This window comes from Lepidochelys olivacea (genome assembly GCF_965140295.1).
Source record: "Lepidochelys olivacea isolate rLepOli2 genome assembly, chromosome: 8".
In the NCBI taxonomy this organism is placed as follows: Eukaryota; Metazoa; Chordata; order Testudines; family Cheloniidae; genus Lepidochelys; species Lepidochelys olivacea.
The window spans coordinates 82,843,868-82,860,994 of record NC_140418.1 but is presented as its reverse complement, the minus strand read 5'-3'; positions in this window follow the sequence as shown (position 1 = coordinate 82,860,994).

Below are 17,127 nucleotides of genomic sequence, written 5' to 3'. Positions count from 1 at the left end.
GGTAGATGACAGCCATTTATCAGTATATATGCCAATATTTCAGAAGAGAGACTCAAGACTAGGTTACTGAATGAAAAGTGAACTTGGTTTATGCAGATCAGATGAATCTACTGTAGGAAGCCTGGAAGGAGAGGTTGAGTATTCTCTCTTCATCATCATCCCATCCACCCTGATGCTACTCAGCCTCCCCTTCTGTGCTTCTTAAGGAAGATGCAGCTGATCAGCGTTCCCTCCACTCACAGAAGCAGAAGGAACAATCAGCTCTTAGCGCTGACTAGGCCCAACTTTGCTTAGTTTATGAGATTATAGCCCATGGTGAATAAGCTAAAGCCAACCATTTGGTACAAATGGTCTTAGATCTGCTGTAGATAAGTCTCAGTAAATAGGTTTCAGAGTAACAGCCGTGTTAGTCTGTATTCGCAAAAAGAAAAGGAGGACTTGTGGCACCTTAGAGACTAACCAATTTATTAGAGCATAAGCTTTCGTGAGCTACAGCTCACTTCCTCAGATGCATATCGTGGAAACTGCAGCAGGCTTTATATATACACAGAGAATATGAAACAATACCTATTCCCACCCCACTGTCCTATCACTTTAGATAAGCTATTACCAGCAGGACAGTGGGGTGGGAATAGGTATTGTTTCATATTCTCTGTGTATATATAAAGCCTGCTGCAGTTTCCACGATATGCATCTGAGGAAGTGAGCTGTAGCTCACGAAAGCTTATGCTCTAATAAATTGGTTAGTCTCTAAGGTGCCACAAGTCCTCCTTTTCTTCTCAGTAAATAGTCATTTTCTTCATTTCAGTCAAGCCAGCCTATTTCCACAAGCAACTGATTATTCTAATTACATTCAACCTTCTTTACTTTACTGAACTATTTTACTACTGTTTATGCATTATTTAATTCTTTGAATGGCTTTGCACAGGTACCCTTGCTTTCTAAAAACTCAAGTCCTAAAATTACACCATAGGGAGGGATGGTTTTCTCTGCAAAGAGTAATTGATAGATTGAGAGCAATCAGTTAGTGAGCTGCGCTGTAAATATTCATTGTTTCAGCTGCACAGCTCATGCTTCCTTAGTATGGGTGAGAATAGCTGACAGATCAGGGTGAAAATGGAAATTAAGAACAGCCAAGAACAGTCACCGATCAGCTTCCAAATGAAAATGAGTGGCTAAAAAAGCTATGCTGTAATGGCATTATTTCTCCTGGTGACCTTCTGAAAGTTAAGCTATCCAAGTTCCAAACACCAGAAGTTAGCAAGTTAGCATTTTTTTCACTTAAAAGGTTTGTATAGCTGGGATATGCATAGATCATCTACAGTGCCTGGAATGCGTCATTCAACGGCAGTGGATGTTTTTTCCCAAACGTACGTGTCATGCAAAGCAAACATTTATAGCGCTTTCTCAGATATTGGTGAAATATTATTAGCTACAGTGTCCAAAGAGAACAGTATGTTTCACCAATCATTAATTGAGTGAAGGATTCTGCTTCATAATCCTCAGATGTATCTGTTGCACAATGAGAGCTTGATTGGGCCTGGCTCTTTTGCGGGTGAAAGGGCAATAGAGCCCGCTCCCTCTTGCACACTGCACAATGGCAGTGCCTCTGCTAGTGATGGCCTCACAGGAAGGAGAAACAGGGAGAAGCAGGGAGGGTTATATGAGCTGGCGAGTACAGGGGAAGCACATGCTGTGCTCTATGAATGCGTGGCGTAATATTCCTCTCCCTATGCTTTTGTGAATGCCTGTTGCACAGTGCCTCCAAGAGCTCCCAATAGGGCAGTATGTCTCTACAATGCTCTCTGCTGTGGACTGGGCCTTTAAGTCACAGCTGAGCCCTAAATCTGTGCCACTAAATCTGTTGGGAATGTGGGAATTTCATTCTCATTTAGCTCAGTCTCTACAAATCAACACTGAAATATATTGGGAGGGGGGAATACCTCATAATCTGCAAAAAGAAAAATTATGATTTTATAAACTGATATTTTTAAATAAGGAAAATGTGTCTTATCCTGAAATATTTAGTTTATGAAATAGGAACAGATTAGAATCCTGGCCAGAGATCTTTCTGCATCTTCGATGAATTCACTTGTTAAATGGAAAGCCCAAATGTTCTACATTGGAGAATGGATATACAATATGACACGCTACTGAGACACATACACCCATGAGTGGCAGGTATAAGAGGCCGGGGGAGGCTAAGCCTCCCTAAACAGGACACAGCACACCTCCCTCTGCAGCCCACTGCAGCGGCTGGCCTTTGGAGTACCACCACTGAAAGGACTCCCAGGCCATGGCCCCGCCTGTGCTCTGCCCCATGGCCCCGCCCAGGCTGCTTCTCTTCCTGTTCCTGCTCCGCCTCTTCCCCCTGAGATCCACCCCTACTCTGCCTCTTCCTCCCGAAGCCCTGTCCTCACTCTCCCTCTTCCAGTCTCCACACCCTACACACCATTATAGTAGTCTTTATATAAAATATGCCTTGCTTTGATTTTCTGGGTTCAATACCTGAAAGTAAAACTCAGTGGAAACTACTGTGTTTCTCTGGTTTCAATTTGAAACCATTTAAGATTTATGAATTTCACGTGATTTTAATGTGAAACCTTATCAGTCAGTCTAGGTTCACTCAGACTCAGCCCAGACTCGCTTGGAACTGTGTGTGAGAATCTCATGGGAACACTTTGAAAAACCTGATCTGAATTTTGGTGCTTAAAAGGACACCGGATTCCAGGAGCATAGTCTTAGTTTTGTTGTAAACATTTTTCCAAGTTCTGAGCTGCAGCATTTCAGATTCTCCTCTGGCAAAATTCTGATTTAAGGTATTAACTGGCTTATAAAAATTTACTTTTGTCATTTTACATACATATGGTAAGAATAGGGAACCAATTTCCAAGCTCATTTGCAAAGTGTTACATACCGACTATGATATATGTAAGCTGCATTACTGAAGTGTGCTTAACACAGCCAATTTATATTTCCATTTCAGACTGTGTAAGCTGGGTCACTTACTCTCTTCTCTTGCTTTCTCACTTCACTGAGACAATGAGACATCTGAAGTGTTTCTCCTGGTTGTTCATTTCCATCTCTAACATCATTTGGAAAAAGTGGCAAGTGTAGAAAAATTATAGAGCTTTAGCAAGTGACAGAGCTGCCTGTAAAAATGAAAATACAATTAGATGCTTAAAACAGATTTTTTTTAATATATAAGCACAGGACAAATTCTACACATCAAGAACATCTCTTTAAACAGTAACCCAGCTCTGGAGATTCTTTACAGACTTCAGGACAGGGTTTTAGCCCTCCAATCCACACAATGTTTTGGAGCTCAGGCAAACAAATAAGAATCACACAAGTCTCCTTTAAAAGGGAGATTTACCCTTTAACTATTTCCTATTTAGACTTTTCCTTTCAACTTCCATTAAAAGAGGGAAAACAAAACAAAACAAATCCCACACCAGATTTTTTTTTCTTTTTTCCAATGAGGTAGCATTTCCCCTGTGGAACAAGTTACAGCATTTAGTAGAATGAGTGAATAAAACACAGATAGTTCAATCTACAAGTCGAAGCATGAAGGGGCATATGAATGTTTAGCATGTCTGGCAAGTAAATAACTTGCAGCACTGGCTACAACAGTGCCATGTGAACTCCTGTTCTCACTTTCAGGTGACACTGTAAATAAGAAGTGAAAATGTAGACAAACTTGTTTGTCTTAGTGACTGGCTGAACAAGAAGTAGGACTGAGAGGACTTGTAGGTGCTAAAGTTTTACATTGTTTTGTTTTTGAGTGCAGTTATGTAACAAACAAACAAACAAAATCTACATTTGTAAGTTGTGCTTTCATGATAAAGAGATTGCACTACAATACTGGTATGAAATGAATTGAAAAACACTATTTCTTTTGTTTATAATTTTTACAGTGCAAATATTTGAAATAAAAATAATATAAAGTAAGCACTGTACAGTTTGCATTCTGTGTTGTAATTGACATCAATATATTTGAAAATGTAGAAAAACATCCAAAAGTAATGTAAATTGGTATTCTATTATAGTTTAGCAGTACAATTAAAATTGCAATTAATCGTGACTTTTTTTATCAAGTTAATTTCTTTTGCCTTAATCGCTTGAGTTAACTGTGATTGACAGCCCTAGTAATTTAAGTTACTTCTAAACCCAAATCCCTGTAAAAGGAGGCTTTTTTGTTTTTGTCAGCCACACAGCTCCTATGAGAAATCCTGTGGAGAGTATCCCTGTGTTGAGACTCCTGTAGAAGGATCTAACCTTACCCTTGCCTAGAATAGTTTTGCTTCCTTCCTTTTCATTGAGACTAGTTCCCTGAATTGAAAAAGTATCTCTTACAAAGCCCCATTATTTCCACTTTAATAATAAAGAGCACTTATGTGTTGCTCTAACCTTAAAATGTTACAAGGGTGGGAAAACTCAGTATTGCCAACCTCAAGTCTTCAAAAATCATGAATCAGTCCCCACAAATTATGTGATTGACTTAAAAATCAGGAGTTTAAAAATAATATTGGTTTGCGTAATGGTTTATGAGGTCTTAATGTTCAAGTTTTCAAGCTTTTTGCACAAAAATGAGGGCTAAAAACTTACTTTTTTCATTGAAATCTGAGATTCTCAAATACCACATGACTCCAGGAACTGGGACATTAAGAAAAATTCCTAAAATTGCAAGAGTTGGCCACACTGTAAATTATCCTGTTTTACAGCTAAGGAAGATTAAATGACTTGCCCAAGGTCACACAGAAAGTCAGCAGCAGAGCTGAGGCTAGAACTCATGTGTCCGGACTTAGTCCTAGACACTCTCCTTGTATCAAGCTACCAGGACTCTCATCCACACAGAGTAGGAGAGAATACATTTGATGTACCATAACTGAGTCACACTTCACATTAAGGATGCATTTATAAATAGTTCAGGAAGGTTTAATACATTATTAATAGATGTTTAGAGAAGTGGTTTATCAACAGGTAAGTATGTTGCTCATAATAATTTTTCTCTGCCTCATTTTTCCCATATGTACAATGAGGATAATGATTCTTGATCTTCTCTGTAAAGCTCTTTGAAAAGAAAAAGAAGTGCTAGATGTTATATTATTACAGCCACCTACTGTGCTTTCTACTGATGTACTTAGTAATATGTCTATAATATGTATATAACATTGTTTAATAATGTTTTAATTAATTGATGCATTTAAAAAGGTATCCTTAATATAAATGTGACCCACAACCGTCAGTACTAGGTAGCTGGTGCTACATATTTGATGATTGTTCTAATATCCTTCTGGAAAATCTTGCATAATCTTTGAGTGAGAAATCTTTTTGGATTTACTAGCAAGTAGTAAAAGAGGGACTGGAAAAGGACACAAAATGACAGCCCTTTGTTGCAATTTGTGATTGCTTTGTGTCCCCCAATGGCAAAAAAGCTTAAATTTAATATTTAAACACAGGCAAAGCAAAGTTACTGACACAATTTCTTCCCTCTGCTATGTTCTATTTAGTCCGAATCCTGGAGACAGTTGGTAACAATATCATCTGTCAGCATAATTCCAGCAGTGTCCACCTCCATTTTCGAATGCAATTTGCATGTAATAAAATGAAAGATGCAAAATACCTGGCTTTAAAGTGCATCATCAGCACTAACTTGCTGAATAATTGATTTCAAGAGATGGAAAGAAGTCACCAAACTAGTTATAATGTTGGAGTGAATCAAGGGCCGGGAAGCTTTAGTTTAGCCTGTGACAAACTGATGACATAAATCATCCAGGAAAGGCCAACTAAAGCTCAACTACTGACTTTATTTATTGAAAAGGAGATTGACATTAATGGGAAGGGAGTGGGGAATATATTGTGGCCTTTCAGGAACAAACTCTTGTAACAGCCTTCATAATAATGCTGACCTGCTTGTATCCACCAGGATGACTACACCCAAAACACAGGACTGTTTCACACTAACTACAAGACAATCTGAGCTAGTTCTGTACAGTAACAAAAAAATTTTCTTACCTGTGTATTTATTATTTTGTATATTTTTAGAGGTGGTTTCCAGCCACATAATTTCAATGTGGATCCATATGTTGAACACCATATTGTTAAGGAGTATTTAGATCCCAGGGGAAGAATTCTTCCCCCGCTGGTAAATCCTGTACACTGATCCAATGGCATACAGGGGTCATAAAAGTCCTTCAGCTGCTCAGGGGAGAATTTCTCTAGTGCAGGCTCTCCACAGAACTGCCATAAGTAGCCCTACGCTGTCTTCCCCTCCCATACACAAGCCATGCTGCAAGGGGCATGCTGGGATAGCAGCAGTGTGCCGGGTAGTCTCCACAGCTCTGAGTGCTAGAGATTCTGTGCTGCTGCAAGACCACCTCAAAGGCAACTTGGGAAATGCCTGGCATAAATTAGAGTATCCATGGCTTATCTAACTTATATCAGGGGCTGCACTGGAATGACCCCACATCAGAAGGATGCAAAAGTAGCTTGAAGCCACCTTTGTCCATTACAGGCTGAGGTAAGCTCCACTTTGAGGCTGCTATATTGGACCCATACCTTTGGATCCCACAGGTTTTAAACTTACTGAGTCTGAGTAGCATTCAGTTACTGTCCCTATATCTGGCCTTTCAGGCACTCTCCCAGGGTACAGACTCCAAGTCTGGTGCCCATTCTTGGAATGTGGAACCCCTTGGTCAATGCTGACCCTCCCCAAGTCTCCCCAGTAGCTTACACAGGCCCAATCCAGAGCTTTCTTCTCACAGACACTCTGTTTCACCCTCCGGGGATTTCATGACATTTATAGCAAGGGACCCACAGACTTTACAAAGGAATTTCTAAACCAATCACACTTTACTCATTGCCAATGTGCAAGAGATATATGGAAAAATAAAAAAAAGCATACACACAACTGCCTCAATTTCCTCCCCTCTCCAGAGTGTCCTTTGGGTCTTAGTCAGCGTCCTTCCAGGGAGTCCAGGGTCCTTCTGCACTCCTTTCTGCCTGGTCTTGTGTGTAATAAAGGGGCAGATTCCAGGATCCTGTGTAGGAATGCAGGACTGTTCTGTTGGGTTACCCTAAGCTCAGGTCCTAGAACCCTGCATAAAGAGACAGAGTCATTTTTGCTGACCCATGCTGGCAGGTGGAATGTGTAAGCTCCAATCAAGATATGAGGGAAGCTGGAGGGCCTGTCTGTGGAGGACAAAAGAAGGGGGCAGGCATGGTGCAGGAAAAAGACTGTGAAAGTGTAGGTCTTGTTTTTTAAAATTTTTTTATTAATGTAAAGCCAGATCCCAGGAAGGGGTAAATTTTGACTTCTGATGATATTGTGACTGTGTGTGCTCTGTTCAGAGCAATGCAGGAGCTTCACCTGCTTACCATGTGGTCTAAAGATCTTGTCAGTTGTATCATGGCTATGGCTTTCTGCCACAGTGACAGTAGCATTAGTTTTGTTGCTGGGATTTGCTTCTGAAAGATCCAGTGAGAGATGCTTGTACTGAGGGCAAAGACTGACACTATTACCAGAGAGAACAGTACTTGCTCAGTAGACCCTAGCCAGGTTTGTAGTGACTGGTTACCTGCTGACTTTTTGGTTACGCTATATAAATGAATTAGGGGTAGGACTGGTCAAAATTTTTGTCTTGAAAGTGTTTGATAGACAATTGAATTTTTGACATGTAATTTTTTGCGTGTGATTGTCTGCATTCTGCAGATGGTTTTGATTTTAACACTCCAACACTGAAATATTTTGATTGAAAAATGAAATACTTTGGTTTGGAAATACGGCTGTGGTGCCTCCAGGGAGCTGTAGTTCAGATACTGTATGTCCTCATTCTCGTCTATGGGCTGGGCTCGTCTGTGGGTTGCCACATCATGGGACATATAGTGTGCGCAGGGAACCTTGCTATACAGGAAACTGAGAGCGCCGGGCCCCTGAAGTGCAACTGCCCTGAACAGGCAGCATTCTAGATTAATTCTTTTTGATTTTAGGCTTAAATAGTTTGCTTTTCAAATGTCTGAAAAAACGAAATTTTCTGTAGTTGGGGGTGTGTGGGAGGACAGGCAGGGAGCCCCTGACTTTTTAAATTAACTTTACTTTGTGGCCTCAATCCTACTTGTAGTGGACAGGTATCCACATAAAAAATTGCCATCAAAAGTGGAATGCTCCTTGGCAGTCTCGGCAGAGAAAGCTGACAGCTGTATACATATCTGTGGACGTGGGACCTGACTGTATTCTGGCTTGCACCAAGTAAAGCCATTTACAGTCATGTAAAGTGGGTGTAAACTGCTGTCAAATCCGAATAGTAACATTTTACATTCAGGTTTCAGAGTAACAGCCGTGTTAGTCTGTATTCGCAAAAAGAAAAGGAGTACTTGTGGCACCTTAGAGACTAACCAATTTATTTGAGCATGAGCTTTCGTGAGCTACATCCGATGAAGTGAGCTGTAGCTCACGAAAGCTCATGCTCAGATAAATTGGTTAGTCTCTAAGGTGCCACAAGTACTCCTTTTCATTTTACATTCACTTTCCCCAGGTGTAAATGACTGCATAGCGACGAGGGCAGTGGAGACGTTATGACTGTCAAATTATCACTGTTTCTGAGAATTCAATTCACTTCAGCTATTTCAGGGTTAGGAATGAGACTAGTCACAGTTCTCTAAATGGGCTATATACATATGGCCATCCAGCATCTTGACAGATGAAAGGAAACCCAATGAAGTATCAGTCAGTCAATGGTGTTTGACAGTAGTGTGGGAGAAGAGACCAATGTGCGAATGGCAAACCTTCCCATAGTGGCTACAGGTCCACTTGCCAGATGGAGGTTGGAGCACATTCTGCTTCCTGGCTGGCCTGTGGGCCTGTGCCTGGGCTCTCTGATTGCTCTCCTCAATGACTGCACCAGCCTTGAGCTGATTTCTTCAGACTGAGCAGGTGTGGGCAGGGTTTAACTTCTCACAGTTGTCAGTGGGAATGCTGAATTTCTTGAGACCTTGCTTGACCTTGCTGCCGTATCGGAGCTTTGGCCTTCCTCTGCTTCACAGGTAGTTCTTGAGTTGGCCCATAGAGCACAGCCATCAGCAAACTATCTTGAGGCATACATTCCACGTGTCCCTCCCAGCGAAGCTTGTGAGTGTTCAGTGTAGTCTACATAGATTGTAGGCCAGTTCTCTCAAGGATCTCGTTGTCAGTGATCTGTTGGTCCCAAGTGACTCCAAGGATTTTCTGAGACAGTGAAGGTGGAAGCTGTTCAATCTCCGCTCCTGCTTGGAGTATGTGGCCCAGCTTTCAGATCCGTAAAGGAGAGTATTGAGGACACAAGCCTGATAAACGGACAACTTTGTGTTCAGGGTTAACAGCTTGTTGTTCCAAACATGTGAGGTAAGTTTGCCAAAGCTGACAGAGGCTTTGCTGATTCTCTCATCAAGTTCTCTATGAACGTTAAGTGAGCTGCTTAAAGTTGAGCCAAGATAGCAGAAGAGATCCACGTTGTCAGAGCATCATTATTGACGTAGATTTTAGGTGGGATATTAGTGCTCTGTGACATGACAAGTGATTACCATGCCGAACTTGATACATGCATCAGAGAACTTATTCATCATGATCTGAAATTCATCGGATAAGTTAGAGATGAATGCAACTTCATCTGCGAAGAGCAGATCCCGAATAGTGAGCCTTGGTGACGTTCCTTCTGTTCTGAGATTATTTTAAGAGGAATAGAGAAGAAGATGCCAAAGCCAGTAGGTACTAAGATCCAGCCTTGCTTCATGTCACTATCAATGCTAAACTCAGACGATAAACTGGGAGGAGTGGTAGATATGCTGGAGGGCAGGGATAGGATACAGAGGGACATAGATAAATTGGAGGATTGGGCCAAAAGAAATCTGATGAGGTTCAACAAGGACAAGTGCAGAGTCCTGCACTTAGGACGGAAGAATCCAATGCACCGCTACAGACTAGGGACCGAATGGCTCGGCAGCAGTTTTGCAGAAAAGGACCTAGGGGTGACAGTGGACGAGAAGCTGGATATGAGTCAACAGTGTGCCCTTGTTGCCAAGAAGACCAATGGCATTTTGGGATGTATAAGTAGGGGCATTGCCAGCAGATCAAGGGACGTGATCGTTTTCCTCTATTTGACACTGGTGAGGCCTCATCTGGAGTACTGTGTCCAGTTTTGGGCCCCACACTACAAGAAGGATGTGGAAAAATTGGAAAGAGTCCAGCGGAGGGCAACAAAAATGATTAGGGGACTGGAACACATGAGTTATGAGGAGAGGCTGAGGGAGCTGGGATTGTTTAGTCTACGGAAGAGAAGAACGAGGGGGGATTTGATAGCTGCTTTCAGCTACCTGAAAGGGGGTTCCAAAGAGGATGGATCTAGACTGTTCTCAGTGGTAGCAGATGACAGAACGAGGAGTAATGGTCTCAAGTTGCAGTTGAGGAGGTTTAGGTTGGATATTAGGAAAACTTTTTCACTAGGAGGGTGGTGAAACACTGGAATGCGTTACCTAGGGAGGTGGTGGAATCTCCTTCCTTAGAAGTTTTTAAGGTCAGGCTTGACAAAGCCCTGGCTGGGATGATTTAATTGGGGATCGGTCCTGCTCTGAGCAGGGGGTTGGATTAGATGACCTGCTGAGGTCCCTTCCAACCCGATATTCTATGATTCTATGATATTTCATTTTCATTGAGCTATTGCTCCTATTTCAGATGCATAGGTGGGAAAAGTGATGACAGCAGCTGTTGTTGCTTTGGCAGTAGCACAGATTTCAGATTTATTTATCTTGTCTGATGTGGCCTCTTTTTCTAATACTTCTACTGATTCAAAGATGGCTAGTATGGGACCTAATGGGTCAAGGGAAGGAGCTTGTTGCAGCATTAGTTATTGTATTCCCTTCAGTAAAGTCAAGCTGAATGGAACTTTAGTAAAATGTGTCTGCTTCTTTTATTGTTACCTTTTAGGCGTTGACAGAGCAAACACTTAGATTTGTCTCCTGCTGCCTGAGCTGCAGCTGTTTATAGCATTTGGGGGGAGGGGATTAAGAGAAATGCTGTAGTTTCCTGGGGTTGATACTTTACAATAACTTTCTCTTCTCTCTCCAGTCCCCTTTGTAACATGATCAGTTTTAACCTACCTGTGACAGATACAACAATTTCCTGCCATATCCTTGGGAGGCATTCTTGAATTAAGTTTACATATCTTTAGGGTCCATTGTATTACAGGAATGGTTTATGTATTTATTGTGGGCCGGGATAGTATGTAACCTCTTGGGGGAGGGGGAAGATGTGACCCATATAAGGCCTGGATGATCAAAAGACTATATTGTACAATGTGCCAGACAAGAGTGGACATTTGGGTCAATATATGTGAAGCGGTTTTCCTGGGGAATATGAAGGGGGAAGTGAATGCAAATTCCCTACCTCCAGTTATGCAAAAACCCAGCCTTTTGAAGCTATGCCCGGAGGAGTGGGTCTTTGTATGCTGATCACCTGTTACATGAGATCAAGATCAACTGCCCAAGATGTCTAATGGAAAGACTGAACTATTCATGGTTATTCATGTTCTGAATCTGAGACAGTTATGAATTTGTAACCAAGTGTAAAAAGCCCAGCTGTGGATTTTGAAAGACTGGCACCTAGCAGAGCCCGAGGTTGGAAACAAGTGTGCTTGCTTATAAAGAGCTGTGTGGTAACTTGTGGCAATTACAGCTGCTCAGAGCCTTTGGAAAGAAAGCAAAGTGCAGATGCTGGCCTGTTTAGGCAATCTGGGTTTTTGGGGATTCCACAGTGTAGGTAGGGAACAGTGCAGCCTGGAAAATCCCAGTCAGGAGGATGAGAGATATCGATCTTTGAAACAGAGGTGACAGCTGGTAGTCCAGTGCCTAGAGTCAGTGCTCCCCAGAGACCATAGAGAGGGAATCCCATCTGCCATCCTTACTCCTTCCCACCTTCTTACAACACAATATGCTTGTGAAACATGCTACCTAATCATCTTTCTCCTCTGGGGTTTCCATTTTGTACTACCATTCCTGGTGGTATTTATTCTCCTGTTCCATGCACTGGTTTCTTGCAATTGTCTTTATTTTGGTTTTTCTATATTTGTTTCTGTGACACCTTAGTTTTAAAAGAAGGAACATCATTCAGAAAACTTGTTTTGTTTCATCCAACAAGTTTTGGAATATATCCCTTTAATCAAAACAATGTTTTTGACATCATGGAAAGAATGATGTTTGTACAAACTTAAATGAGTCCAACTATTTTTAATGTTCAGTATTTTAAGTTGCTTCAGTGACTTTATTTTACAGGCAATGAGAATAACCCTGCTGTCATTCTTTTAATGTTTTAACAAGTTTCACTGTCAAGATTATGATGCATAGAAGATATTATTTGGGTTTAACAATCAAAGGGAGTTAAAGGTGTTGTCACTTTTCTCCTCTCTTGTATTTTCATGGTAACAGTCAATATGTTGTCTACAATCCTTGCTGTCTTAAAAATAATAATAGTTAATAAAAAAGAGCAGATGACCTATATAAAATATGCTTCACAGTCAAACAATACAAAAAGTAGGTGCAAATAGCTGGAATAGCCATTATTATGGACAGAGAAACGGTAAAGCTTTACTCTGAAAATTGATGTGACAGAATCTAAGACATCAAAACTTTCCAGCAGGCTTGGCAGCCAGTTGTTGCAGCAAGGTTCTTAAAAGTGGTAAAGTTGTGTTTAAGGGGCATGACCCACTGAAGTTAATAAGAGACCTGAGTGGGCTTTGGATCAGGCCCAATATGCACAGTGAAATGTGTGATTTTGCACTCTCACTGTTGTAATCAGAATGACACTTTCTTCAGAGGAGGTTATCTAAAAAATTCAAAGGAAATAATTGATGTGACTTAAATTTCTCTACTTTGGAAAATTCAGGTTAGTCATTTTTCTATTCTATGACAGGTATAAAAAAATTAACAACTTCACAATACTTAAAGCACATCTGATAATGGATTTTCTACTTTACACATGAATATATGCTCATTTATTGCAAAGGATAGGTATTTTAGTTCCACCTACACTGTAACTTTTTAATAAAGGTAATAAATCTCAGTAGAGTGTGTAGGATTAACAGAGAAACTCAGTATGTGGTTGTCAGTCCTGAATGTTCTCGTATCAAGGAAGGAACAAGGATACTCTAGCTCTGATTTTTTTTTTTTTTTTTTTTTTTGGTACAAGGATCTTTTGAATAGTATCTTGACTCACCTATGATGTTTCTTTTATATCTGTAAAATAATGACTCAGACTGAGAACAGCCAGAGGGCAAAGAGAAGCCAAAATGGCTGCTTGCCTACCATGATACAAAGCTGTCAATGATGGATTAAATGAAACTTGAAGTAGAGGGAAAGGATTTGGAAAATGCATGATATTCTGTACCTGAGAAAAAGTATTTGAGAGCTGGGGGGAACCTATCACAAAAGATAGGTACAGTACTCTAGAATAGGACTGCAACTTGCCTTTGCAAACATTTTTTGTAACCATCTAATGGAACATTAAATTGAATACAGATGTATAATTTAAACACTATTGGTGTTTTGAATCTGAACTTTATTCTTACTGCCACTAATTTAAAGAACAGAATGGTGAAATTCTATTTGAATAGAATGGTGAAATTCTAAGTTATTTTGTTAATTTACTTCCCAGCAAGGGTATATGAGGTTGATATGCTACAGTATTATAAATGGTACATGTGAGCTGAAATGACTTCACATTTAGGCACTTTTTATTGATTCTGATTCTCAATCTGGTAATATACTATTGACAATGTTACTTTCAAATATACTGGGTATAAAAAGGCATTTGGAAGATACAGTACACCATTCCCAGAGTGCTAGTAAAATTACTGGATAGTCAGATATGGTATTAAGGAGAATGAAATAGGCGTCTCAGGAATAGCTATCTTGAATATATAGAATATGTTCCAGAGAATATCACAGAAGAATCTTGGAACAAAAGATCTGTCCAGCATATGAACCACTGTTCTGTGAAATATGGTAATTTATCTGGAAATTGCCAGTGCCCATCCTTATTTATGCAACTAGCCAATTATATATCACTTACCTGGGGAAAACTTCCTTCCTAATTCCTGAGGCTATTTTAGACCATGAAGCATGAAATTTGATTGCCTTTAGGTGGCATAGTTACAAATATTATAAATTTACTGAATCTATCCACAGTACTTGAGTGGCTGATGTGAATTCTATAAACAGAGTGTGTGTTCTGGGAAGTAGTACTTCCTTTTACGTCTTTTGACTTTACTAGTGTTAGTGCCACCCTGTTCTTTTAATTTGTGCAAACAGTGGCTCTGGTCAGTTTTCATGGCACAATTCCATTCTGGATACCTTCTCCAAGTCCTTGCTAGTTCCATTCTTTTCCAGGTCATATATCTTTGTTTCTGCATCTCTCATTCACCCTAGTCCTACCATGGGATCTCTGTTCTTTATGGGGATCTCATGATTTCAGTGAGATTCTGTGTAGAAGTAAGGGTCTGTGCATGGGGATCTATTTGCAGAGTTGGAGCCTTTGAAATTCCCACTGCTGCTTTAACCGTCTTCATTGTCTTTCTTGACTTTATCGACCCCAACTTACACTTTTCTTACTTATATTTAAAAATTTCCTACCAGACCAATGGGGACAATCCTGACTTTGTCATGAACACTAACTAAGAACTATTGTGATGCATCATGGAAAAAATCATGGCTAAGTAAAGATAAACAAAAGTCTAAGTAAGCATTTTGGTTTAAAACCAATTTCCACGTTATCACTAGCTTTTTTGATTTTTACTATTGGTTTTGATAGAAACAATAAATTTCACAACATTAATAAATGTTCACTGTTATTACTCCATTCTTAATGTTTGACAGTAGTTTAATTGTAACTTGTTTGCATTAGTATAAAGAGCTGTGGGTACAGGCTGGTATTAAAGTAAGAGAATAATTTATTATTGCAACTAGAAACCAGTCATGTGCCACCAACAGCTTCTTACCTAACCAACTGATCCTGTTGTTGATGTTATATAAGGAACGTAGAGGATGTTTATTTCTTAAATTGTCTTGTGCTCTTACTGTCACTGATCTTAGCCTTAAAATTCCTGAATCCAAGTGCAGAGAAGACCACACAACCATTCATGGCGAATATGGTACAATAGTCATGTGATTGCCGCATTGGCAGGTAAAGCTATTGCCAATTTATTCTAAGTAAATCAGGGAATTTCAGGGTATTAGTTGCTCAAATTGATACTTGGTATTAATGCCATCAGGCTTTTCAGCTCTTGTTATGAAGCTTTGCAACCTACAGAAACTAACATACTGGTCCTACAGCCTTTCCTCCAGCTTATGTCCCATTGAGTTTGATCAGAGTTTTGTGGTGAACGTGGAGTATAGGATTAAGCCCTCTGGTTTCTCAGCCCACTTGTCTTCTCTGCTGAATTTGTCAGATACTTCTAGTCTCACAGGACAGGAGTTCAGGAGATGAAGGGCATAGGGACAGAGTGACCATGTTTCCCAAAGGGAAAATGGGACACCACTTGAGGCTGACCCGAGCCACTAGCCCAAGCCCTGCATCCTCCCCTTTTGCATGTGGGGCTGGCCTATTCCCTGCCTTCCCTTCCCCCCAACACATGGGGCTGGCCCATACTCTGCTTGCCCTTCTCTTCCCCCTCCCCCGCACACAGGCCTGACCTGAGTCGCTGGCTCGAGCCCTGCCTCCCCCATGTGCAGGGCTCTCTTCCAAGCCCAACCTGTGCCCCATGTGGGGCTTGTATTGCTGCTCGCCTGAGCCCTGCTGCCCCCACCCCGGCGTAGGGCTTGTATTTCTGCAGGCCCAAGCCCTGCCTGCCTCCCTACGTGGCTGGCATCCCTGCTTACTGGAGCCCTGTCCCCTGTCCCCACAGGGCTGGCGTTGCTGCTTGTCCCCCTCATTGCTCTGTGCCCCGCTAGAGGTGTGCACCCCACTTTTTTGGCAAAAGTAGGCATTTGTCTCATTGCTCTTGCCAGTTGATCATCATCAGTTAGCAAAGCGCAAACGGGACAAATGGCCACTTTTGCCAAAAAAAGCCACAGGCCCCTGGCATGAATCGTGGGGAAAAGGAGGAGGAGGATGGGGGACATGTGATAGGTCCAGCTATGCTGTGAGCCAGCTCACTGCAGCAGCTGCAGGACCTCTTCAAGACTCCATTGACTGCAGTCCAGTCAGTCCCAACAGTTGAGCCTGGGCAAGCCTGACTCAGGGGAAGGAACCGTGGGTAAGTAAAAATTGCCTGAACCGATTCTCCCCCTCCTCCCTCACAACCAGTCTTCTCTCTCTCTTTCCTGTGTCCAGGAAGTTAGCTGGCTCAGCTGAACAGCCTCCACCCTCCCATTTCCTCCTTCACTGCCTCTTGGCCCCTTGCATTCCATACCCCATCCTCAGGATCTGCTCCTCTCCAGTCATTCCTCTCTCTTTCTGCTCCTTTCCCACCCTCTTCTCCACTCTCTGTGTAGGAGAGAGAGAGAGCAAGTGGGAGGAGCAAAGGGAGAGCGGGACAGGGAGAGTCAGGGAAACCCTGCCCCTGATGTGCATTGGCATTGTGGGAAATGGACAGGGGAAATGGGTGCTAGACTCTCTCCTGCCTGTGAGGCCCCTGTCTCATACAGTCCTTGCCAGAAGGGTATGGCTGTCCTGTGCTTGGCTTCTGGAGAAACCTGGCCCCACCCAAGCCTTCCTGATCTTTTCTTTCACCTAAGAAAATAGTATTAAAAAGATGATGCTATTTCCAGTAGGCATTCAGCGTGGGTGTGAGGTGTCAATAGAATGGGCACTCCCAGGCTGCCCTGGACAGAAATATGCTGCCTCTGACTGCCCCCGTGTTAGAGAAGGGTCTAGCTTTTAACTGCAAAGATCAAATGCATACCATGAAAACAGCACCCCTGGACAATGAAGCTTTCAGACAAAATCACAAAGGGTCAAACCTTGGTTTTTAATTGAAAATCAACCTGAAAAAGGAATTCCAAAACTTTTCATTGCATTTACAGAGACTGGATAGTCCGGTTCTCTACTGCCCTGCCTATTGTCGACACCTGAGCAGTGCCAGTGAGCAGTGCTGCCATTCC